Genomic DNA, 25,192 nt, shown 5'->3' on the forward strand with positions numbered 1-25,192 from the left:
GAAGTTGACTTTGACCAGGATGTTGACTTTGACAGGGGGTAAAATAGTCATTTTACCCTAAGATTAGTTATCAGTATCTGACTTAGTGTTTATGGAAATTGTAGCCGGGGAGTTCCGGTTCAACAGTCAGGCGCTCAGCAAGCAGACTTTCAGCAGCTACTTCGAGGTGAGTTTCCTTCCAGTAGGAACGGGTCTAAGGCACCAAGGCCGGCCCGTATAGACGATATGATAGTGTCGGAGTGTGGGCAGAGCCCGTATCTCTTAGTTGAGTCTGATGATGCTATATGCTAGCGTGGTAGAATTGTTTATACTCGTTGTCTGTGTGATACTTGTATATTATGGTTTAGTAGTGGAGTGTGGGCGAGGCCCGTATCTCCTAGATAGCGGAGTGTGGGCGAGGCCCGTATCTCCTAGATAGCGGAGGGTGGGCGACGCCCGTATCTCCTAGATAGCGGAGTGTGGGCGAGGCCCGTATCTCCCAGTTAGCGGAGTGTGGGTGAGGCCCGTATCTCCTTGAGTGTGGGCGAGGCCCGTATCTCCTAGCTGTTCATTATATGATTGTATGGTATGTGGTATTATGGGGGAACTCACTAAGCTTCGTGCTTACAGTTTTCAGTTTTGGTTTCAGGTACCTCTTCTTCGAAGGGGAAGGAGCTGGCGTGGTAGCGGCCCATCACACACATGCCTTGTATTCCGCACTATGAGATCTTCTTGGGAATTTGTGCTCTGATGATATTATGTTTTTATAAAATGTTTTTCAAGACATGCGATAAGTTTTACGAAATGATATGATCGGTGAACGTTATATTTCTAATGGTTGCTAAGCATATGCTTTATAAATGAAATTTTTGGCTCGTATTTTTGGGACGTTACAAGTTGGTATCAGAGCCCTGGTTTGAGGGATTCGGACACACATTCGGGGGTGTTTGAACTCAAATCGAGGGATTAAAGATTTTGAAAAAAAGAAAATGTTTTCTAAAAGGCTATGTAAAGGGTTTTAAGAAAGAACAAAGTGTGTGATGTGCGCGACCGGCCAATCTCAAGTAAGTATTCCCCAAAGTACCCATACAAGCTTATGTTATGTTTATCAGTTTCAGTAGAACAACATGCTAGAATAGGACTAAGGATCTAGGAGTGATGCCTTATGTGCCTGCTTTATGTGCTTCAGTGTATGAAAAACTGCATGCTAGAATTGAGTAGACAACAGTAGGATAGCCTGTTTAGGTTATGCCTGATAGTACGAGTTTAGCATTGTATGCTAGTTCAGTTTCTCTTTACGAGGATAAAGTTGCTTGAGATTTTTTCCTTTTGTCCAAATGCTGCTTGCTTTGTGCTATGTGGGCTTTGAGTGATGGGAGTTAGTTGTTAGGTGAATACATTAAAGTCACATGTGATCAGGGTTAAATAATATCAGAGTGTTGGATTTGACCCTATTGCGTAGCTCTTGTTTGAGTCCTAACCGTTGTAGGGATGAGTCCCTTACTCGAAGGATTATCCGAGCCTCGTCGCATGTGATTGTATTCAGGTAATAGCTAATTGGCATCACAAAGAGACCTTCAGCAGCTGAGGACTGGGTTAGGTGGAGTAAGAGGTTTCCTAGGGTAAGCCTAGGATAAGAGTAGCAGAGATCAGCGGTAGCGAAAGGGATCTGGTGGAGTCAAGGCAGTCCTTGGAGAAGGTACGGATAGATGTGGAAGGTAGTATGGGCCCGTACTACTGAAAGCAGAGGATTCGTACCCGAACCGAGGAAGGCCAAGATAAGACCAGGGAACTTGTAGTAGGTGTGATCCCTCCAGAGGTATCAGTATCACTAACAGTTATTATTTATGTATTTCAAAATGGTGGTACTACACTCGAGGCCAGCAGTTGGCAGTACAGGAGAGGGATCGGGTTCGGGATCAGGTTCCAAGCCAGTAGATGAGGGGCTATGCGATTTCATCGCGTCAGAGATCACCAGAGGCATCCTTGAGTCGACCCCCATTATCTTCGGGTCGATCAAGGAAGGGATATTGGAGCTGATGGAGGATCGCCTCCGGGCATTCAGGAGCGACATGGCATCTGGCCAGTCGGGATCTCGCACACTGTCCTTCAAGGACTTCCGGGGCAGTGGTGTGCCGGATTTTCACGGGGCGAAGGACCCCATAGATGCCAGGCGATGGATTGCAGGCATTGAGTCTGCGCAGTTGACTAACTTCTGCCCTGAGGGGTCGAAGGTGAAATATGCAGCAGGATGTTTGCGAGATCGAGCTAGGGATTGGTGGGAGTCCATTGATGACTCACTGGGAGCCTCGGCTGTCGAGGCTATGACCTGGTCAGACTTCATGACCAGGTTTAGGGTAGAGTTTGCGCCGGCTGTCGAGCTTTAACAGCTGGCCAGAGAGTTCATAGACATGAGACAGACGATGGAGACTGTGGCGGAGATCACCGCCAAGTTCTGGGAGATAGCATTGTTGGTGCCCCAGTACGCGGGTGATGAGGACATGAGGAGGACCCACTATCATGACATGCTCCGAGCTGATATTCGGGAGCATGTTAGTTTATCAGCTCGCCCCACCTTGGACTCTATGATTGCCAGGGCAAGGGAGAGGGAGATAGATCTGGATCACATCCGGAAGAGGAAGACAGAGGAGGGACAGGCAGGAGGGGCTTCAGGGAAGAAGCCCAGGGGATCAGATGGTAGGCTGAAAGGCCAAAGAGGACCAGGTCGCTGTGGGAAATGCGGCAGGTCACACGAGGGAGCATGTAGATTGGGATCGTCGGGCTGCTACAAGTGCGGCAAGACGGGACACTTTAGCAGGGATTGTACTACCCCTGCACTTGTGGTTTACACATCAGAGTTGCTGTGTTTCCACTACAACCAGAGGGGCCACAAGAAGGCCAATTGCCCCCAGTTGACAGCATCAGCGCCGGTTAAGGCGCCAGCTCCAGCGACCCTGCGGATCACTGATGGCCGACAGGGCAAGGCAGAGGCTCCAATGGTGAGGAGCCGGGCATTTTAACTGACTACCGAGGAGGCACGCGCCACACCCGATGTTGTGACGGGTATGATTCTTCCCTTTATCTTATTTTATATGATGTTATGTTATTGATGTGTGCTCTGTGTTTATGCATTAGGATCGTTCCATGTGAACGGTATCCTAGTTCAGGTGTTGTTTGACTCGGGTGTCACCCGGTCATTTGTTTCCCTTGCGCTTAGCAAGAGGTTTACTGAGTCTTCAAGCATGTTGGATTGCCCTTTAGAGGTGGAGATTGCCGATGATCGATCGGTGCGAGCGACAACAGTATTCAGGGATTGTGTCCTAAGGTTATTTGAGGAGCGATATTTAGTGGATTTGGTTCCCATCCCATTGCGGGGGAACAAGGTGATTATAGGCATGGATTGGTTGAGCCCTAATGGGGCGGTGATAGATTGCGCACAACAGTTAGTGCGGATTAGGACCCCAAGTGGGGGAGAGTTGGTGATCCACGGAGAGAGGCCACAGTGTGGACCTGCAGTATGTTCAGCAACGAGAGCTAGGCACTACCTTCAGCAGGGTTGCGCGGGATATATCGTGTATGTTTTGGATACCCGGGAGATGGGTAAGGCGACAGTGAGCGAGGTTCCAGTGGTGTGAGACTACACTGATGTGTTCCCGGAGGAGCTTCCTGGAATACCTCCGGAGCGTCAGGTAGAGTTCAGGATTGACCTAGTTCCTAGTGCGGCTCCGATAGCCAAGGCACCGTATCGGTTGGCTCCTCCTGAGATGCAGGAGTTTTCTACACAACTGCAGGAGCTGTTAGACAAGGGATTCATTCGGCCGAGCAGTTCACCCTGGGGAGCCCCGATCCTGTTTGTGAGGAAGAAGGACGGGTCGCATCGGATGTGTATAGATTACCGGGAGCTGAATAAGGCAACGGTGAAGAACCGTTACCCACTCCCTAGGATTGATGACCTCTTTGATCAGTTGCAGGGAGCATCTTGGTTATCCAAGATCGATTTGCATTCAGGTTATCATCAGATGAGGGTCAGAGAGGAGGATGTATAGAAGACTGCGTTTCGGACGCGTTATGGCCATTATGAGTTCGTGGTGATGCCGTTTGGGCTCACCAATGCTCCTGCCGCGTTTATGGATCTCATGAACCGTGTGTGTAGACCGATGCTGGATCGGTCTATGATAGTTTTCATTGATGACGTCTTGGTTTATTCCAAGACGCAGGAGGAGCACGAGGAGCATCTGAGAGAGGTTTTGGAGACCTTGAGGAGGGTGAGCTTGTATGCCAAGTTCTCCAAATGTGAGTTTTGGTTGCGCGAGGTGCAGTTTCTTGGGCACCTCGTCAACCAGAACGGGATTTCAGTAGACCCGGCCAAGGTGGAGGCCGTGATGAGATGGGAGGTTCCGAAGTCTCCATCCGAGATTTGGAGTTTCCTAGGATTAGCAGGCTACTATCGGAGATTCATTCAGGATTTCTCCAAGATAGCCGTACCCCTGACACGGTTGACTAAGAAATTCGTAGTCTTTCGATGGGGGCTTGAGCAATAGGCAGCATTCGAGGCTCTGAGACAGAGATTGTGCAAGGCGCCAATCTTAGCCCTGCCAGAGGGCGTAGAGGATTTTGTGGTATATTGTGACACATCCATTTCGGGGTTGGGCGCGGTGCTGATGCAGAGAGGGCACGTCATAGCCTACGCTTCGAGGTAGCTGAAGCCTCACGAGGCGAACTACCCGATGTATGATTTAGAGTTGGGGGAGGTGGTCTTCGCCCTCAAGATTTGGCGACATTACCTCTACGGGGTTCGGTGTACCATTTACACGGACCACAAGAATTTGAGGTGCCTCATGGATCAGCCGAATTTAAACATGAGGCAGCGTCAGTGGCTTGATGTGGTGAAGGATTATGATTGTGAGATCCTTTACCACCCGGGGAAGGCCAATGTGGTGGCCGATGCGCTTAGCCGTAAGGCGGCGCCGATCAGGGATATTTGCATGCGGATGACAGTGGTGACTTCGCTTTTGGAACGGATTCGGGAGGCCCAGCAGGAGGCTATGAAGGAGGAATATCGGAAGTGTGAGCGAATAGTGGGTCAAGTCACCTCCTTCGATTATGATAGCCAAGGATTATTAACTTTACACCTTAGGGTATGGGTGCCATACCTCGGAGGCGTGCGTCAGATTTTGATGGAGGAGGCGCACAAATCCTGATTCTCCATTCATCCCGGGGCGACGAAGATGTATAGGGATCTTCGTCTGGACTATTAGTGGCCCTGCATGAAGTGAGATGTGGCTTGGTACATCGAGCGGTGCTTGACCTGCAGGAAGGTCAAGGCTGAGCATTAGAGACCGTACGACAAGATGCAGCCGTTGGAAATCTCGTTGTGGAAGTGGGAGGATATTACGATGGATTTTATCACGAAGATTCCCAGGACCGCGCGAGGAGCAGATTCTATCTGGGTCATCGTGGATCGATTGACCAAGAGCGCCCATTTTATTTCAATCCAGGAGAGCATCTCGGCCGAGAAGTTGGCCGACATTTATATCAGGGAGATAGTGGTGCGGCACGAGGTGCCAGTGTCAGTGATTTTAGACAGAGATGTGCGTTTTACTTCCAGGTTTTGGAAGAAGTTTCATGATGAGTTGGGCACTCGTCTACATCTTAGCACTGCCTTCCACCCGCAGACGGATGGTCAGAGTGAGCGGACCATCTAGACTCTTGAGGATCATCCAGACTCTTGAGGATATGTTACGGGCATGCGTGCTAGATTTCGGCGGCAGTTGGGATACGTATCTTCCGTTAGCAGAATTTTCGTATAACAACAGTTACCATGCGAGTATTGACCACCCTCCTTTCGAGATGCTCTACGGGAGAAAGTGCAGGACCCCGATTTGTTGGGGCGAGGTCGGTCAGCATGTCATTGGGAGCACCAAAGTGGTGCTCAAGACGATAGAGTTGATCCAATAGGTTCGTAGTAGACTGCTGACTACGCAGAGTCGGCAGAAGAGTTATGCCGACAGGAGGCATTCAGACTTGGAGTTTCAGGTGGGTGACATGGTCATCCTGAAGGTATCACCCTGGAAGGGTGTCACTAGGTTCCGGAAGAGGGGCAAGTTGGGCCCCAGGTTCATTGGTCCTTTAAGGGTTTTGCCCAGGTGGGTCGGGCTGCCTATCGATTGGATCTTCCAGCAGAGCTTAGCCAGATCCACAACACTTTTCATGTTTCTCAGTTGAGAAAGTGTTTGGTGGACGAGTCAGCAGTTGTACCCTTGGAGGATATTCAGGTTGCTAGCAACCTGAATTATATCGAGAGACCAGTTGCGATCTTAGATCGAAAGGCGAAGACCTTGAGGAACAAGGTGGTTCAGTTGGTGAAGGTGCAGTGGCAGCACTGGAAGGGTTCGGAGTGGACATGGGAGGCGGATGAGGAGATGAGGGAGCACTACCCCGAGTTGTTTCTGGAGTCAGCAGACTTCGAGGACGAAGTCTAAGATAAGCGGGGGAGAATTGTAACACCCCGTTCCTGGTACATATTTATTTTGATTAAATGTTCTTTTGGGAAGAGCTACTCGGCGAGTTGTAGCTCTAACTCGCCGAGTAGATGTCGAGTGGATGCGGGCTTTAAATGATTTACTCGGCGAGTCCACGCCTGGACTCGGCGAGTAGGCCAATAAGGAGGAGACCCTAATCCTTAGGGTTTGCACCCTATTTAAACGTCCTTACAGCCCCATCTCATCCCCCATCACCCTCAGAGCATTCCTTATCGAAAACCCTAGCCTCCATTGATAAGTTTGAGTGATTGTTGCCTTGTGAAGGGACTTTTGGTGCACCTTGGAGCAAGTGGAAGAAGGGAGAGGTTGAAGAGGTCAAGGAGGGGGACTTAGATCCAGAACACATTCATTTGTGGTCATCCATTCTGGTAATAAAGTTTCCATCTTGGTTATTGATCTATTAGATCTTGTTTGTCCTTAAATTGTTGCTTTTAAGCCCTAAAACCCCAAATCCTTGAAGAGAAACCTTATGGTTGGGTTATACTTCAGATCTGGACTCTCATTACCTTCTTGAAGTGTTAAGTTTCAGTCATATTGGTGATTAAGGTCCCCCTTGAGCTTAGAACCCCATTAAGAGCTTAGTTTGGACATTTGAAGCCTCTAAAGCTATGCATGCACGTAAAGTTTGCAACTTTACGTGATAAGCATGCCCTAGAAGCCTAGATATGTGGTTTGGAGCCGCTGCATGGCTCAAATCAGGTATGTATAGAAAAAGGACTGAATGAACTCGGCGAGTAGAACGATGGACTCGGCGGGTCCTATGAAGTTAGCCGTGGACTCGGCGAGTTGGATGAGCAACTCGGCGAGTCCGATGAAGATTGCCTTAGACTCGACGAGTTGTTCTTCAACTCGGCGAGTCAGATGAACTTGGACTTAGTATGTATGCATCGAGGAAGAACGCATCGAGTCTTCGCTAAGCTCGACGATATGCATGTTGAATGTATATATATATATATATATATATATATATATATATATATATATATAATATTCTTGTAGAATAATTAATGTTATAGGTTGAGTACTAACATGAATAGAAGTATAATATTATAATTAGAATACTCTGATTTGCGAAAGGTGAATTGTTTTAAGTTGATTATTCTGAATATTATGATTTCATTTAAATTTATATGTACTGTTAATAAGACATAATTATTGTGTATATGTAGAATATTCTAATTGAATAATTTTGTACTTTGTCTGTTCATTTAAAATAATATGCATAATGTTCTAAGATAATCTAAGTTATATGTGAAATATTCTAATAAAATAATGTCTTACTAAATTTAGGTTTTTTTTAACACTCATTGACGTGTTATAATTCTAGTTATTCTAGATGTTCAACATTTAATATTGTATTGTTAATATTTAATATTATGAAATTGTGTGATTTGATATTAAAGTGTAATATTCTAAACTTAGGTTCTACTGTGTAAAATAAACTTATATTATATAAAATATTAATAGTATATGTAATATTCTAAATTTAAAACTTATAATGTAACGCGAATATCTAGAATGATTTATAGGAAATCCAAATAATTAACATATATTTTTTCTAATTTTAATGTATAATATTACAAAATTATGTATAATATTATGATATTAATGCGTAATATTATGAAATTATATTATAAGATGTGATATTCTAGTATATGGTGTAATATTCTAATTCGAAATCGATGATGAATTGCAGAAAATAAATGTTAAAATCTAGAAATTCCTTATGTAATATTCTAGCCATTCTGTTTAGTATCATGCTCATTCTCATTTTTATCATGAATTGTTGAAGATCGATTGTAGATGAGTTGATAATCTTATGTAACAGCAGAGTTTATGATAAAATTTTACATTGTTGAAAATTGAACGTTGCTTATAATCCTTCAGTAATAGCAAAATTATTTGATGATGAATTGCTAAAAATCGATGTTCTGATATGAAATTATATAGAATCTATAGGTAATCAATCATTTATGATAATCCTTCAGTAGTAGAGAAATTGAAGATGAATCATTGAAAATTAATGTTGAAATATCGAAATTCCTTATCGATGTTTGTAATAGAGAAACTGATGATGAATTTTAGAACATTGATGTTTAGTACAATATTTTAGTCATTTTGATTTTATATATCATATTATTCTAGTCATTTTTATTTGTGTAGTAAGATATTCTAGGAATTATTTTTTATAAATTAGCTTTTAGTAGAATATTCTAGCCTTTCTGATTTAGTATATTAGAGTTAGCATCCTATTCATTCCCATTTTAATAATGCATTGCTGAAAATCAACCCTTCTTGATAATCCTTTAGTAATAGCAAAATTATGTGATGATGAATTGTTGGAAACTGATGTTGTGATATGGAATATACAAAATAGATGTCTGTAATGGAGAAATTGATGATGATTTATCTAAAAATTGATGTCTACATGGCTAATCGATGGAAGATGTAAGTATCATACCTTCAAACCAGTTATCTCTATAATTAGGTTAATTATTCTCAATATTCTAAGGATATAAATTTGTTTTAAATTATTTATTCCAAATATTCTAAGAAACTGCAAATCCTTTGTTCTGTTGTCATTTAGCGGTTGTAGGCTGAATGTGAGTATCTAATTAAACTTGCTAAACCTCATATGGAGAACTCATTTTTAACTGATAATATCAAGATGTAATATAACACTTATTATCACATTACAAGGTTCAAGTTACATTTTGCTTATATTGGTTAGGAAATGAAAGTATGTTGATATAATGAGTAAGAAGTATAGTACATTGTTTATAGTAGTAGAAAGATTAAAGTATGTTGCCATTTTCTGTAATTCTAGATATTCTGATATGACATGCTTATGGTTCATAATTGATATTCTACTATTCTGATATGATATATCGTATGTTACTTCATAACTTATTATTCAAATGAATATTATGATTTCATTTAATAAGTTATACTTATAATTCTAGTGCCTTATTGTTTTTCAGGAACATGAAGAAATGTTTGAAAAGGTCTTCAAGAAAGTTTTTGTAGAAAAAGAGAATATGGAAGAAATTGTTTCTAATTATATATCGATGTTTCCAAATGAAAATAGAACATGGAATTGGAAAAGAAGTTCAATAACATGTTTTCGGGTACTATTTTTTTGAAGTACTAATGCTAGAAAATGAAAAAGCGCAAGTTGGAGTTGAAGAAACTCAAAAAAAATGGACAAAAGAAAGGGTTCAAATCGAAGATGGTGAAATGGAGGAGAATGATCAAAGTTCTTAAAATCAACATTTATGGATACCTTTGTGAAATTAAATGGGAAACTCACTTTGGAGCATAATTTTTTTTGTCAAATTCTAATTTGTAAGGTCCTGGAAACGGATCTTAACTAGTGATCAAGCAATCAATCAATAGACAATAATAAGAATTGAAGTAGTAGAAGAAGAAGAAGAAGAAACAAGCTTGCACACGTTTATATCAGAAAAACGTCTAGTACAACTTGTGAGCACTCTGGCCGCAAATACTAAATGATCAACAACTACAAAAGACCTTGACCGACCCTATATATAGAAGACTTCGGCCGTAAACAGGGTTTACGGCCGTAAACACCCAAACAACCCTGAAAATACATAAAATGACTCAAAAGACCTTTTTGAATGGAAAGCCTAGACCAAACCAGAAACTGGACCCTTCAATCTCCCCCTTGGTTTGGGACTAGCTCAACTCAATCTTTGTCGACAAGAAGAACATATGATTTGCCCATAGCCCCATTCCACATCCTTTTGTTGATGATATCAGCAACCATAGAAGTATACTCTTTAGCAGCCAGCTCGAAAATATCTTCTGCAACCTTGATTTGATGAAGGTTCAGCTGATGAATATCCCATCTTCCAAATTGAAACAGATCTCTTTTGTCATACAATCGAATGCATCCATCTTGAAGTTTTATGACAGCAGAGGCTGTAGTTTCATCAAAAACCCAGTAGAGCATGGACGAAAATGATCCATCTAGATAATTCTAAAGCACATGAATCTGTTTTACTTGGCTGGTGGCAGGCCACATCACAGTTTGAAAAGGAAGATTGGTCTTGGGATCAAGTACATTGGGGTATTATTTGATGATTGACTCTACAATCTTCATTAAAGGAAAAACCTTCCTCAATTGATCCTCCAAATAAAGCTTGAAATGTGTTGCCTTGGGATCATGTGAAGGATTTGAAAAAGGAGCCTTCGATAATTCTGAGAGATCAACCCTGGTTCAGGAATGGAAATCATGAAAATCTTTATAGAACTTTGTGTTACCACTCTTCCGTCTCACGAGCCACATATTTAGCGTATCATGAAAGCCACATGAGACAATTCATGACCTATCACCATATACGTCTCTAAAACGTTTCACTTCAAGGTCTGTAACAGTGATTTTGGGCTGATCTCCAGGAGAGTTTTGATCTGAGCTCCTTTTAAACAAAAGTTGTCCTTTCTCAACAGATTTGGCCAATTTGGCACGTTTCAGAGCAAAAACATTTGGAGCTTGAGCTGGTTCCTTTTCAAATCGATCCACAACTCGAGATGTTTGTACAGGTGGTGGTATGACAGGGGGAGCTAGAGAAGGCATATACATTCTTGATTCATCAACAAATGATTTAAACTTGTCTCCAAATTCCTCTTCCAACTTCTTCTTCAGATCAAAATAGCTGGCTGTGAGGAGACCAAAATGAGTATGAAGATCAGTGATCTGATTTGTCTTTAGAGTCTTGTCCTTTTCAAGATCAGCAACTTGAATTTTGAGCTTGGTATTTTCAGTCATAAGATCAGCTACCCGAATGTCAAGCTCAATATTTTTCTGATTAAGCACATTTATCTCCTTTTGAAGCCCAAGGATAGTGGGATTATCTTCTCCTGAGTGGCCTTCCCCAATAGAAATTCCTTTAACTCGGGGAGAAGGCACTGAGCTTTGTTGTTTAGCCAAATGCATAGCAAGCCTCACAGAGGCAACACCATGATCAGGCATAGGAGGAGAAAAATTCGCTGGTGCTGAAGAACCACCAACATCAAAGGTGGTGCTCGGTCCTTCAAGAGATGGTCCAGATGAGTCAGCAGTAAGAATAGGTGTTGGATGAATTTGAAGGCCTTGAGATTGATCAGAGATCAGCACACCAGGTCTTGGATCAAGCCTTCTTCTTTTAACAGGAGGCGAGGAGATCAGAGTTGTTATAGGATCACTCTCAGGTGGCTCTGTGGTAGGAAAAACATTATAAAGGGGAGGAATCCCTGAAACTATCTCCTTATGAATTGAATCACCAGCCATCTGATTGGAGGTAGGATGCATGGTTTCGAGAACATCTTCAGTTTCCCGTATCTCCGTTGCTGGATGAGCAACATCATGGATACTGTCAAAGAACAAGTCGAGGTTTTCATTGGACAACATATTTTCATTTCTTCCAAAATTCAGGGGAATATCATCCTTGCCATAGCCAGTAAGATCGAGATCCTCGAATGTATCATGAGCATCTTCAGTGTTTGCAGATGCAGTTACCTTAGTTCCCTCACTATAGTCACTTTGAACAAGCGCATATGTCATATCATGTTCTTCTGCCACAAAGGCACTAGGAAGAGTATCTTCCTTTTCATGATCTGGAATAGTTATGACATTATCTTCTGAAGATACCTGCTTTGAAGATACATGCTCAGAAGATATTTCGTCAGAAGACCCATGAGATTCAAATGCTTCATTTGGCTCAGCAAACTTTCCAAATTTAACCAAGGGAAACTTTCCTTGAAAGGCGACTTTTCCCTTGCGATTTTGTTTGATCAGTCCAACAGTGTGTGGACCAAGAGATTTCATATCCAGGATTTCTCCTTCTTTGACCATCTCTGTGAATTGCACATCAATAAACCTCTGAATGAACCTGGGATACATCAAGAATGTGTCCCGTGTCTTTGCTTCGATATTCACCACAAATTCATCTGGGATAAATTTTGAAAAGTTGAAGTTGATTCCTACAGCAAGTGCGGTAATAGCTCTTGTATTTCTCAAGGAAATCTCGTCAGCACCAGTTCTTCTGCCAGATATGCAACTCACAAAGATGTGAGCCAAAAATCTCCAGTAAGGTGGCAGTAGTTTCTTCACAGTGGGAGGAAAATTGCCTTCATACCTCATCTTGACAAGTATTGCATGAACGTCATTGATTCCAATCTCAGTAGGAAATGAAGATTAATCATCAATCAAAAGAACCTCTCTAATACATTGCTCTGTTATGACAACAACACTGCATCCTTTCACGTCAGCTTCAATAGTGACAACTCCATTATTTCCCTTCTGCAGCTTAGTAGTTTTCCAGAAATCTCTGATGATGCGTTGATGAACAACAGGATTTATTGTGAGAGCAGTAGACAAACAACACTCCCATACCAATGAATCATTGATTTGAACTCTCCATGAGCAACAAGAGGTTCCGCCAGTAGGATTGCCAGATTGTGACTGTTAGCGAATTTGAGGTTTATCATTTAAACAACACAAACAGGCCAAGTGAGAAAACAAAATATTTAAACAATATAAAGTTTATGTTTTTCTCAATTAAACAATTTATTTTGGCCTTTTATAAAAGAAAATAATTTTATTTGACCAAAAAGGAGGTTTACGGCCGTAAATAGCCTGGCCGTAAACGGCTGGGCCGTAAATGCTGACAGTTGTTTTTCTTCGATTAAGTCCTTAATATCCGTCGATTTGATGTAACAATTACATATCAGTGGTCGGTTTTAGCATACCTACAAGAATCACAGATCAATTTCTCGAAAAATCACAAATTTTTTTTGAAGGAGAGAGTGCACAATGGAGTTTACGACCTAGAATTTAGAAGATGAATTGGTGGAGTAGATTTCGGCTGTAAACCCACTTATATACCCTGTTAAAAAGTTGTGCTGCAATCCACACTATGTAAAACGAAGTCCAATACTTAAAAATTTGTTTTTTTTAAATAAAACATTTTGAGGATAAAAATTAAAATTTAAAAATAAAACTAAAAATAAAAATAAAAATAATTTCTAAAGTTTAAAAAACTTTAGATGGAAATTAAATTTAGACAATAAAAAAATAAAAAATAAAAAAAAATAAAAATAAAAATAAAATGAAAATAAAAATTAAAAATTAAAAAAATAAAACATACTTGATTTATCTCAACTAACACTAAACATAATTTTATGATATTGGGATCTAAGTTATTAGACATCCTTAATCCACTTATCGGTACCTTTACCTTCATGTCTATGCCTGGCCGATCGCTGGTATTGTGGTCCACTTAAACATAAAAGATTTGTGATAAAATTTAGGACAGGCTATTAGAGACAAGTCATTTAATCCTGTGAACTTAGATATTTTTCCTAAAAGACCATTTAGCTGACAACGACCAAGAATATTGTTGTCCACCTAAATCAAGCAGCGAGATCTACAGACAACCTCTAAATGATTCGATTTTAGTTGCACTAGAATGTGTTCCCCACTTCCCGATATACCCTGGTTATCAAGAACTTCCAAAGAACTCCTTACTTTAGGTGAGTAAAAAATTATTAAGGGGGAAGTCAGATTTAGAGATAGATGCATATGTTGTGTCCTAGGTCGGATATATTTGAATCACACAGAGGGGACAACATATGGCTAACTAGGATAGAGGGATTGAGAGGTAAAATGTTGCATATGCTGTGTCCCAGGTTGGATCTTCCGATCACGCAGAGGGGACAACATATGGCTAATAGATAGAAATAGTTTCATAGATAAGAAGGTGTTTAGAAATAGAGTTGCATAGGTTGCATTCCAGGTCGGATCTTCGGATCACACAGAGGAAGCAACATATGGCTGACTGACAGAAAGCAAGAATGTAATTTCCTATAGACCTATTTTATCAGAACCCCCCAGTCGCCCTATCAGAACTAGAATTAAGGACATAAATCCGTACATCAAGGAAAATTTGAACCACTATTCTAGATGCGTATTAATTTAGTGTATCTGTAGATTCCCGTGTATATCTTTATGCTCAACCTATCAAAGCGTCGTATTGTCAGACTCATTAGAACTATCTAGGTTAAAGTTTGTCAAGTCTCTAAAATTCTTAAGCTCATCTGATCCTAGTCAAGTCCATTTAAAAATCCTTCATGTCTACCGGTGCATCAAACACAGAGCACAGACAATTCGACTTAGTCACCTTACGCAGATTCAGATTATCTATTATCACATGATTATATCACCTCCCAATAAACAAAAATGAAAAAAGCATATATATTTTTTCATTTTATGATTTTCTAATGTTTTTGGATTTTCTGAAAAAAAAACATAAATAACACTATTTTTTGGATTTTCTGAAAAAAATAAAACATAAATAACACTATTTTTGGATTTTTGATTTACTAATTTTTGTTTGGTTTTGATTATTTCTCCCCCTAAATTTATGCATGGGTGAGAATGAAATTAAAATGCGCAAATTTAAACTAACGTAAAACAAAAATTAATCCTCAAAACGAATCATTTTCAAAAAGCTCACAAGCACATCGAATCGAGCTTTGTTAAAGGCTTTGTGAATAGATCCTCCATATTATTAGCAGTGGGGACCTGTTCCATCCGAAGCAGTCTCTGATAAAATGAATTTTGATATCAATGTGCTTCGTTTTGTAATGTTGGACATGATTTTTTGTTATCTGAATTGCAACCTCATTATCACAGAAGATAGGGGTTTCTAAATAGTTCAAACCGTAATCCAACAGCTGATGTTGGATCCATATGACTTAAGAACAACAAGTAGAGGCAGCAACATATTCCGCTTTTGCTGTTGAGGTTGAGACAGTGTGTTGTTTCTTGCACTGCCATGATACCAGCCGATCACCAAGGAATTAACAACCTCCTGATGTACATTTCCTGTCAAGCTCACAACCTCTATAATTACTGTCAGCAAATGCATATAAATTAAATTCAGAATTTTTCGGGTGCCAAAGACCCAATTTTGGGCTGCCTTTGATATACCGAAAGATTTTTTGACAACAATAAGACGTGAAAGTTTTGGATTAGCCTGATAACGTGCGCATTGACAAACTACAAACATGATGTCTGAGCGGCTTGCAGTTAGATACATCAACGATCCGATCATCGATCTGTAGTGTGTCTGATCTACAGATTTGCCATCAGTATCCGGATTTAGCAGGGGTCTTTCGACCATCGGTGTCGATGCATGTTTTACGTCTTGAAACCCGAACTTCTCAAGTATATCCTCCACATACTTTGCTTGATGGAGCAAAATTCCGGTTGACTTCTGTTGGACCTGAAGCCACAAAAACATGGTCATTTCACCTAACAAACTCATCTCAAACCTCTTTTTCATCACTCCTTCTAACTCTTTGCATAGCTGCAGACTGGTAGACCCGAAGATAATGTCGTCAACATAGATCTGGACTAGAATCTGATCATTACCCACATGCTTGATGAATAAAGTTTGATCAATAGTGCCACGAGAGTATCCATGTTCGAACAAGTACTTTGTGAGGGTTGCATACCACGCTCGAGGAGCTTGATGTAGTCTATACAACGCCTTGTCCAACTTGTAGACATGATTAGGAAACTTTGAGTTAACAAACCTAGGGGGTTGATCAACATAGATTTCTTCCTTTACCTTGCCATACAAGAAGGCTGTCTTGACATCCATCTGATAAACTGTGAATTCATGTAAGAAGCATATGCAAGGAAGATACGGATAGCCTCCAAGCGAGCTACCGGAGCATAAACTTCAGTGTAGTCAAGACCCTCGATCTATCTAAACCCGCAAACCACCAATCTTGCCTTATTGTGCACTATGACTCCAGAATCATCCTGCTTATTGCGGTATACCCAGCGCATGTCAAGAGACTTTTTGCCCTTAGGAAGTTCAACCAACGTCTAAACCCCGAGTTTTTAAAATTGATTTAACACTTCGTGCAGAGCATCTACCCAGCTGGGCTCATTCAAAGCCATTTCAACGTTCTTTGGCTCTATTTGAGAGATAAAGCAAGAATAGAGACATGTGTTTACATCTCCACTCTGACTTCTTGTTTTAACACCATCACCCAGCTGGCCAATGACATTCTTGATCGGATGATCGCGTTGAATTCATGAGGGTATCTCCTGGATGATGTCATTAGGGGATACGGAAAGATTGTGAATGTTGATAACTCCATCATTTGCTGAATGTTCCACATCAGATGAACCTATCTCATTAGATGGATCTGCTACAAAATCATCAACAATTCATTCAGGAAAGAGTATTTCCATGTAAGTTGGAGTAACAACGGAAGCATCTCTAGACATAAACTCTCTTTCAACAGGAGTAAGAGGTGTAGCATCAGCATCTAGAGAATCATGTTGAGCGTGGACGGATGACTCCCCCGTAGGAATTAATGAGGATACCGTTGGAGGTCGGTAAACAACTTCTTCATCTTCATCTTCAGGAACGATCTTCGAATCAGAGGAAGAACCGGACGAACCATCTGAATACATATTGAACGACTTGAACAAAGATCTGTAATTAAATAGCCAATCAGGACCCACTCTAGCATCCGTATCATTCTCCTCCAACCAGCGCACGTTAAAAGATTCAAAAATCTGCTTCGTCTTCTTATTGTAAACCGTATACGCCGTGCGAGCAGCATACCCCACGAAGTAACAGTCATCGGCTTTGGCATTAAATTTTGGGTTGGAATCCAGGTGAAGAAGCGTGCAGGGGAAGCCAAATACACGGAAGTGACTGACTGAAGGCATATGACCATAAAGAATTCCGTACAGAGTCTTCCTCTGGGCTTTGTTGATCAAAACACGATTCTTAACGTAGCAAGCAGTGCTAATCGCCTCTACCCAAAAGAAAACAGGTAACTTGGAGTCACAAAGCATCGTCCTTGCAGCGTCTTTCAATGTTCGATTTCTCCACTCTGACACACCATTTTGTTGAGGAGTGCGAACATAGCTGTAGTGACGCACAATTCCCTTTTCTGTGCAAAAGTGATCAAGAACTGCATTCTTGAATTCTGTTCCATTATCAGTTCGAAGCGCCTTCACCGAGTTATTAGTTTGGTTCTCAATAATCACAATGAACTTCTTTATCAGATCAGCAATCCCAACTTTGTTGGATAAGAAGAAGACCCATGTAAAACGAGAGAAATCATTGATCACAGCCAGACAATATGAGTTTTTGTTGATGCTTAGGACATTGACCGGACCAAATAAGTCCATGTGCAATAATTGGAGCAACTGGCTGATTGAATTGACCTATTTTGGCTGGTGTGGTTTTCTATGATGCTTTCCCTGGGCGCATGACACACACTTCTCAAAAGTTATAAAGTCTCTGACAGGTAAGCCACGTACCATCTCAATTTTAGCAAGACGATTCAGATTCTTAGCATTCGCATGACCGAGTCGTCGGTGCCATAACATAGCATTTTGTTCTGAGACCTTTGAAAAGAGGCAGGTGACTTGTTCAGGAATGTTACTGTTCATGTCAGTTATATAAGCATTTCCATCCCACTTTGATTTGACAAGGATCCACTCTTTCGGGATGATAATGCCTGGCTTAAGGATCATGCACTCTTTATCAGTAAACTTTGTCACAAATCAGTGAAACACTCAACAAGCTATGTTTTAACTCGGGAGCAAAATTAACATTCTCGAAACTCAGCACTCCATTTTTCACGGTTCCTATCTAAGTGATTTTTCCACCTTCTCCGTCCGCAAAGGAAACATACCCCCCATTAAAAGATTGAATGTTGCTTAATTGGGAGATGTCTCCAGTCATATGCTGGGAGCAGCCGGTGTCGACATACCAAGGTCTGGCGACATTCCTCCGCAACTGTCCCTGCAAAATGAGCGAAATCATTTAGATTTGGGGACCCAGGTCATTACTTTCCTGGGTTGACCCTTTACAATCACAGAGTTATCTTTTAAAACCTTTAACTTGGGATCATCATTTAAAACACTTTCAGTGGGTAACGATGATTGGTTGGAAGTTAATTTGGGCATCCATTGATATTTAGGTTTCTTAATAATCACAGGTGATTTTGAAACATTTTTCTTTTCAGTTTGCATTGAGCATCTGGATTTTCTACCAGAAGTGGTTGAATACCCATATCCGCTTTTTGACGAAACCGATCTCGGCGGAGCCTTGTTCGATTTTGGCAAACTATTTGTGACTTTGTTATTAAAAACCTATTTATTGTTTTGAAAAACTTCCCTTTTCTTGTTTTGATCATCCTTCCAATCATCATCTCAAGAACGAGTTATTGATGAATTTCTAATTAAAGACCTTCCTCTAGACTCGTTCTCTCCTCTTGGTGACAGAAAATGCACAAAAGCTCGATTGGGACAATTCCTAGCAATATGACCGCCAGTACCACAATTAAAACAAATATGTTTATTGTTATTGAAATTGGTACTGCCCTTTTCTGATTTATTTTCTTTAATGACACCCTTACTTTTCCCATAAGAACATGTGTAAGAAACAGATTGTGCGATAAGTGAGGGTGCATCAGATTGTGTGACTTGTGGAGTGGGTGTGCTTGTAACAGAAACATCAAGAGCATCAGGATTATCAAACAAGTCATCAAATATGTGAAAAAAAAATTCAACTCAACATGATCTGATGCAGAAGCATCACAAGATGTATCATCAATTTTAACATTAGAAACACTAAAGTTTTCATTCGAAACAGAAATAGCTGGTTCAGACACAATTTTATTATCAGGTCCAGACATAGTTTTATTATCAGAAATATATCCTTCAGCTTCTTGCTTTGACTGAGTTAAGGATTGATCTGCAGGGGAAGTAGAAACATTAGTACTTTCAATATTAATAATTCCTCCTGAAACAAAACCAATTGGTTTACCATAAACCATTAATGGTTCGTTGGCAATCTCCTCTTCAGTCACAAAGGTGATACTGATAATTATGATTGAAAGGAGGAGGCACTTTATCGTATCCTAAACCCTTTTGCTGGTTATGTTTAAATTGCAAGCAATGGTCTATCATGTTGGCAACTACTTCGCTTGACACATCAAATTTTCTAAAATCAAGATTTGCAGTTTCAAATTTGCCTTTTAATGTGTCAAGCTCAGTAGTCAATTCAGCAAGTTGTCTCTTAACATAGTCATAATTTTCACATTTGTTGCTATAGTCTTCCTGAAGTCTCCTAAAGTCTTTGATTCTTGCTTCTAATTGAGCCTTTAGGGGTTTTTGTCCTTTCCTGAGTTGATAACCTTCGTATTTTAGGTCCTCGACTTCCCTACGTAATGATTCTATTTCCTCACGAAGAATTTTAACATAATCAATGCAAGCTTGAGAACAAGAAGATAAACTTACCTCATTCTAGTTGGATTCTGAGGTAGAAGATACCATTAGTGCAAATTGCAATTCCATCATCTTTTCTTCTGGATCAGCCTCAACATTCTTCATAGGAACATCATCATTGATCTGGGCTAAGTGAGCATTTTCAGATCCTGAAATATTCAGGGCCTGAATCTGGTCCTCCCAGTCAAAAGACTGAGCAACCATTGCAGTATCACTGTTGACAGCAACACCTCCATGATTATTTCCCATAGTAATCATCGTTCGATCACTGTTCATCCTTCTATCTGGTTTCGGGCACTCACGAGCAAAATGACATGGCTCGTGACTATTGAAGTAGCGCAACTTTCCTTTGTTAAACCCTACCTTCTTGTCGGCATTCATTCCCCAGTTGTTCTTTCCCGTCTTCTTTGCAAATTGCTTCGCCCTGAACACTGCCATAGCTATCTGCCATGTAATATCCATCTCTTCCACATCTTCTGGATGAATTTTATCCAGGTCAGCAAATGAGAGTTGAAGTGGAAGTTCTCTAGCTACGAAGGCATTATAACCTGTTGACAAGTCCAATTGCAAGAGCAATATTTTCATCACTTTCCTTGGAGTTTGAAGAAGAAGCCACAACTGGTACATTGGGGGAGGAAACAACTTGTGGAACATACGACTAACTGTGTGAGTGAGGCATGGATGATGCAGCAGTAAAAGATGTTGCTGATGGAGTAACAAAAGTTTGTCTCTGAGGTTGTTGAGCAACAAACGCTTGACTTGGAGAGGAGATGAGTGATTAAAGAGCATTGTTTGAAGAAATCCCAAGATTTGCAGTCAAGTAGGAATTCACATGGTTAATCTCTCACTGCTTATCATCAAGATCACAGGCTTTGATAATCACCATTGTTTCAGCAAGACTGAGACGATTTAGATCTTTTGTCTTCTTGATGACAGCCACGTTCATATCCCACGACTTCGGAAGTGCATTCAGTAGCTTTTTGTTTATCTCGAACTTAGTCAAGAAGATCCCAGCTATATTCATCTCAGTAGTGAGTGTGGTAAATCGTTGCAGCTGAGCTTCCAGGGTTTCTCCAGGGATATAATTGAACATGTTGAATTTTTGTCTTAGCATATCCTGACGGCTTTCTTTCATGTCTTCATTTCCCTCGTACACATCGATCAAGGCTTCCCACAATGCTTTGGATGAAGTATATTCTCTGAAACCTTAAGCTATATCAGGAGATAAAGCCATGGTCGAGTGGCTAAAGCCCTTTCATGTTCTTCAACTTTCTCAAAATCCTCATCAATATAGTTTTCAACTACTTTGTGAACCGGTTTTCCCGCAATAGTGGTAGTAATTCTAATTGGACCTTTGATAATGTTGTGCCAAACCTTGAAGTCTTTCATCTTGATGTATTTTTCAATTCGGTATTTCCATTCAGGAAACCCATCTGTAGATAGCAATCTTGGAATACGCGTGGTTGTTCCCATAACTGAATCTAGTTCATGATGATGTGCTTGACTTTGAGAATCCATTTTTTTTAATTTTTAAAAATTTTAATTTTTAATAAAAAAGGATTAAAAACAAGAAAATGTCAAATAGTAGTTTGCGGTCAAGGGTTTACGGCCGTAAACAAAGTTTACGGTCAGGGAGATTACGGTCTTTGAAGATTCACTGTTTACGGTCTTTGAAGATGCTCAGTTTACGGTCTTAAAATGAGTATACGGTTATTGAAGATGCTTGAGTTTACGGCCATAAATAGGGGTTTACGGCTATAATCTCTTGGCCGTAAACTCACAGAAGTTGATGAAAACTCGAATTTTGAGTAGTTTTGATATCCTTTAGTCACGTAACCACCAAAAACAGTCTCGAACAATGATGAATATAAGTTTCTTTGACTGGAAACTTGATTGAGAGATGATTTGACACCAGTTTTGCTCTGATACCAATTGTAAGGTCCTAGAAACGGATCTTAACCAGTGATCAAGCAATCAATCAATCAACAATAATAAGAATTGAAGTAGTAGAAGAAGAAAGAAGCTTACACACGTTTATATCAGAAAAACGTCTGGTACAACTTGTGAGCACTCTGGCCGCAAATACTAAACGATCAACAACTACAAAAGACCTTGACCAAACCAATATATAGAAGACTCCGACCGTAAACAGGGTTTACGGCCGTAAACCTATTTACGGCCGTAAACACATGACCTGGCTGTAAACACCCAAACAACCCTGAAAATACATAAAATGACTCAAAAGACCTTTTACAATGGAAAGCCCAGACCAAACCATAAACTGGACCCTTCATAATTAGATGTCGAAAGGATAAAAACATAATGTAATTAGATGTACACATCATTGTTTAATTATTCTAGTATGAAAAAAAAAAAAATATACAGAAAACATTGTGCAAACTATTCCTTGAAAATTTTGTTCATTGTTAATGATTTCCTTGTATCATGACCTTACACGCCACAAATTTTGCATGATCTTGATTTCTGTTGACCTTGAACAGTAGTCTTCTCCAGGATAATCTTTAACCATCTTTCGGTTCCACAACCTTTATTCCTCATTTCATGCAGATTTTCTTCATTGTGATGAATAACTACTAGATAATAACACGATGTAATGAAATGAGTGACGGTATATAATAATTATAATCAGGATAATATGCATGTATAGATAACATAACCTTTAATTCCTGAATGTTTATATTTATTGTGATTAATCCTTGAATTATACATATATACAATCGTAATTAATGTTACTGTATGTATGTACAATATTCTATAAGAATAATACACAATGTTTCATGTCCATATTGAACTAGTGATTTCCTTAATTATGATGAATCTCTGATAGATACTCACACAGTGTAATGACATATAGGTAATGATATACGATTAATATAATCAGAAGGATTTCATTACAAAATAAGATTTAAACAAAACCTTGTCATTGTATTAAAGATTGGTTTCTATAAAAGATCAGATAAAAGAAAAATGAAAAACATTAAACATAATTTTCACTAATTGTGACTCATATTTTGGAAATATACTCAAATTCTTAAAGAAGAATTTAGTCATGAGAAGGGGTGATACATTTGACTCTTTTTTCATTCAGGACTTTCATCAAACAGTTAGAATGCATGTATAGATTAAGTGAATTTGTTGAATAACAATAATTACTTTGCACATACCTTGTCAATTTTACAAAACACATTGCTTGAAAAGTGTTGAAAATAAAACCTTAAAAGTGATCAAACTCAAACCTTGACAAATTGTAAGAATCATAAATCTGATAAATAGAAATTAAATCTAGAAAGTGCTCAAAATAGATGTAAAACAACTAAACGAATGTGATTTGATGAATACTTGTTGAAATTAAAGATCAACGAAGAAAAACTAACCCTCTTTGTTGAAAGTGGATGACTATGGTGCTAAAAATCGATTAGATTTTGACGGTGATATATGTGGTTTGATGAAGTATATTGTTGAAAATAACCACTATCTGATGATCACCCCCAGATGTCGATAGATGAAAATCAACTCCCAGATGTCGATAGATGAATTTCAACCCCAATCAATCCGATAATCAATTGCAGATGTAGAAGAATGAAGAAGATGAACTCGAAAAACACAAAAATCAAGAATTTAGAAGCTATGATTTAGATAGGATACGATCATTCTTCGATCAATCAATCTCAAAATTAGATGATGATATGGTTGAAATAAGTGAAGATTTAAGTATATATATATATATATATATATATATATATATATATATATATATATATCATTGAAAATGATCAACATTTTATGTTTCTACCGAAATAATGTTTTACTCCAAAATTGGATCATTTCGAAACGGAGTAACTAGGTATATAGAGAGCCAAAACATTGGATATAGGGATACAAAAATAGTTAGAAATTCAAAATAATATTTACATTAAAATTTTTAGTATTTAAAGTAATATCTAGGGGTGGGAATCGGTTCGGTTTCTTTGAATCGGTTTCATAGGTTTGAAATTTTTTTTGGTACAATTTGAAAACCGAATCAATCAAATTCAAATTATCTAGACCAAACCGCAAACCGAATTAATTCGGTTTGGTTTGGTTTGAAAACCTAGGAAACCAAATATAAACATAAAAAACTTTTAAACATAAATTAAAATGTTTTTAACATAGAAACTTAAATTCGTTAACAGGAATATCTAAAGTTTCGTATAAAATGATACAAAGAGTAAATGAGTCAAAGTGATTTTTACTTTATAATTAATATATACTTTCATTTAATATAAAATACAAAATATTTTTTTTAATTAATTAATTTATGAAATTCGGTTTTTTCGGTTCAGTTTGGTTTAAACTTCATGAAACCGAAACTCCAACCAAAAACCAAATTCACAATTCGCTTTGGTTTTGAACCAAACCGAAAATCAAATTTGAATATGGTTTGGTTTGAAATTGATTACGGTTCGATTTGATTTTCGGGTTTTTCGTTTCTGAACCAAATAATTCTCATCCCTAGTCATATCCCAAAATCATAACATAAATAAAAATTACGATAGAGCCAAAAAATTGGATATATGGACACAAAATTAGTTAGAAATTCAAAATAATATTTAGACTAAAATTTTCAATATATAAAGTCATATTCCAAAATCATAATATAAATAAAATTTACAATAGATTTACTTATTATTTCGACAAAACTGCAAAAATGGTCCCTGTGGTTTTTTATTTTATGTGGTTACGGTCCAAACGTTTGAAAAGTTGCAAATTTGGTCCTTTTCAACAAGTTTTGTTGTGGTTTTGGTCCCTCATCCGTTAAGTTCCTTAAAATGACAATTTTACCCCCAGGGACCATTTTCACAGTTTTGTCTTTTACTATACTATAAGGACCATTTTTGCATATATTCTTTCTTATTTTAATGAAGTATTATATATTAATAGATATTATGTTTAATATATAATATTATATATTAATAAATATTTTTTTATTGCATTATTAATTTATTTTACTTGATTTTTTTAAAAAAATTGTTGGAGTAATTCTTTTTTATTAAATTAGTATATATCAATATATATAGTTTTTAATATATGATATTTATATCATAATAAATATTATATTATTGGATTATTAATTTTTTTAGTTAATTTTTGTAATTTTAGTTAATTTTTGTAATTTTTAATTATTTTTTTATTGTATTATTACTTTTAATTTATTATTTTCTTCATATACTAAATGTTGTTTTATTGGATTATTAATTTATTTTAGTTAATTATTTTTTTTAAAATTTTTTTGTCGGAGTAATTCTTTTTTATTGAATTATTATATATCATTACATATAGT

This window comes from Lactuca serriola, chromosome 3, assembly GCF_051521515.1.
Source record: "Lactuca serriola cultivar US96UC23 chromosome 3, Lser_US96UC23_V15, whole genome shotgun sequence".
NCBI lineage: Eukaryota > Viridiplantae > Streptophyta > Magnoliopsida > Asterales > Asteraceae > Lactuca > Lactuca serriola.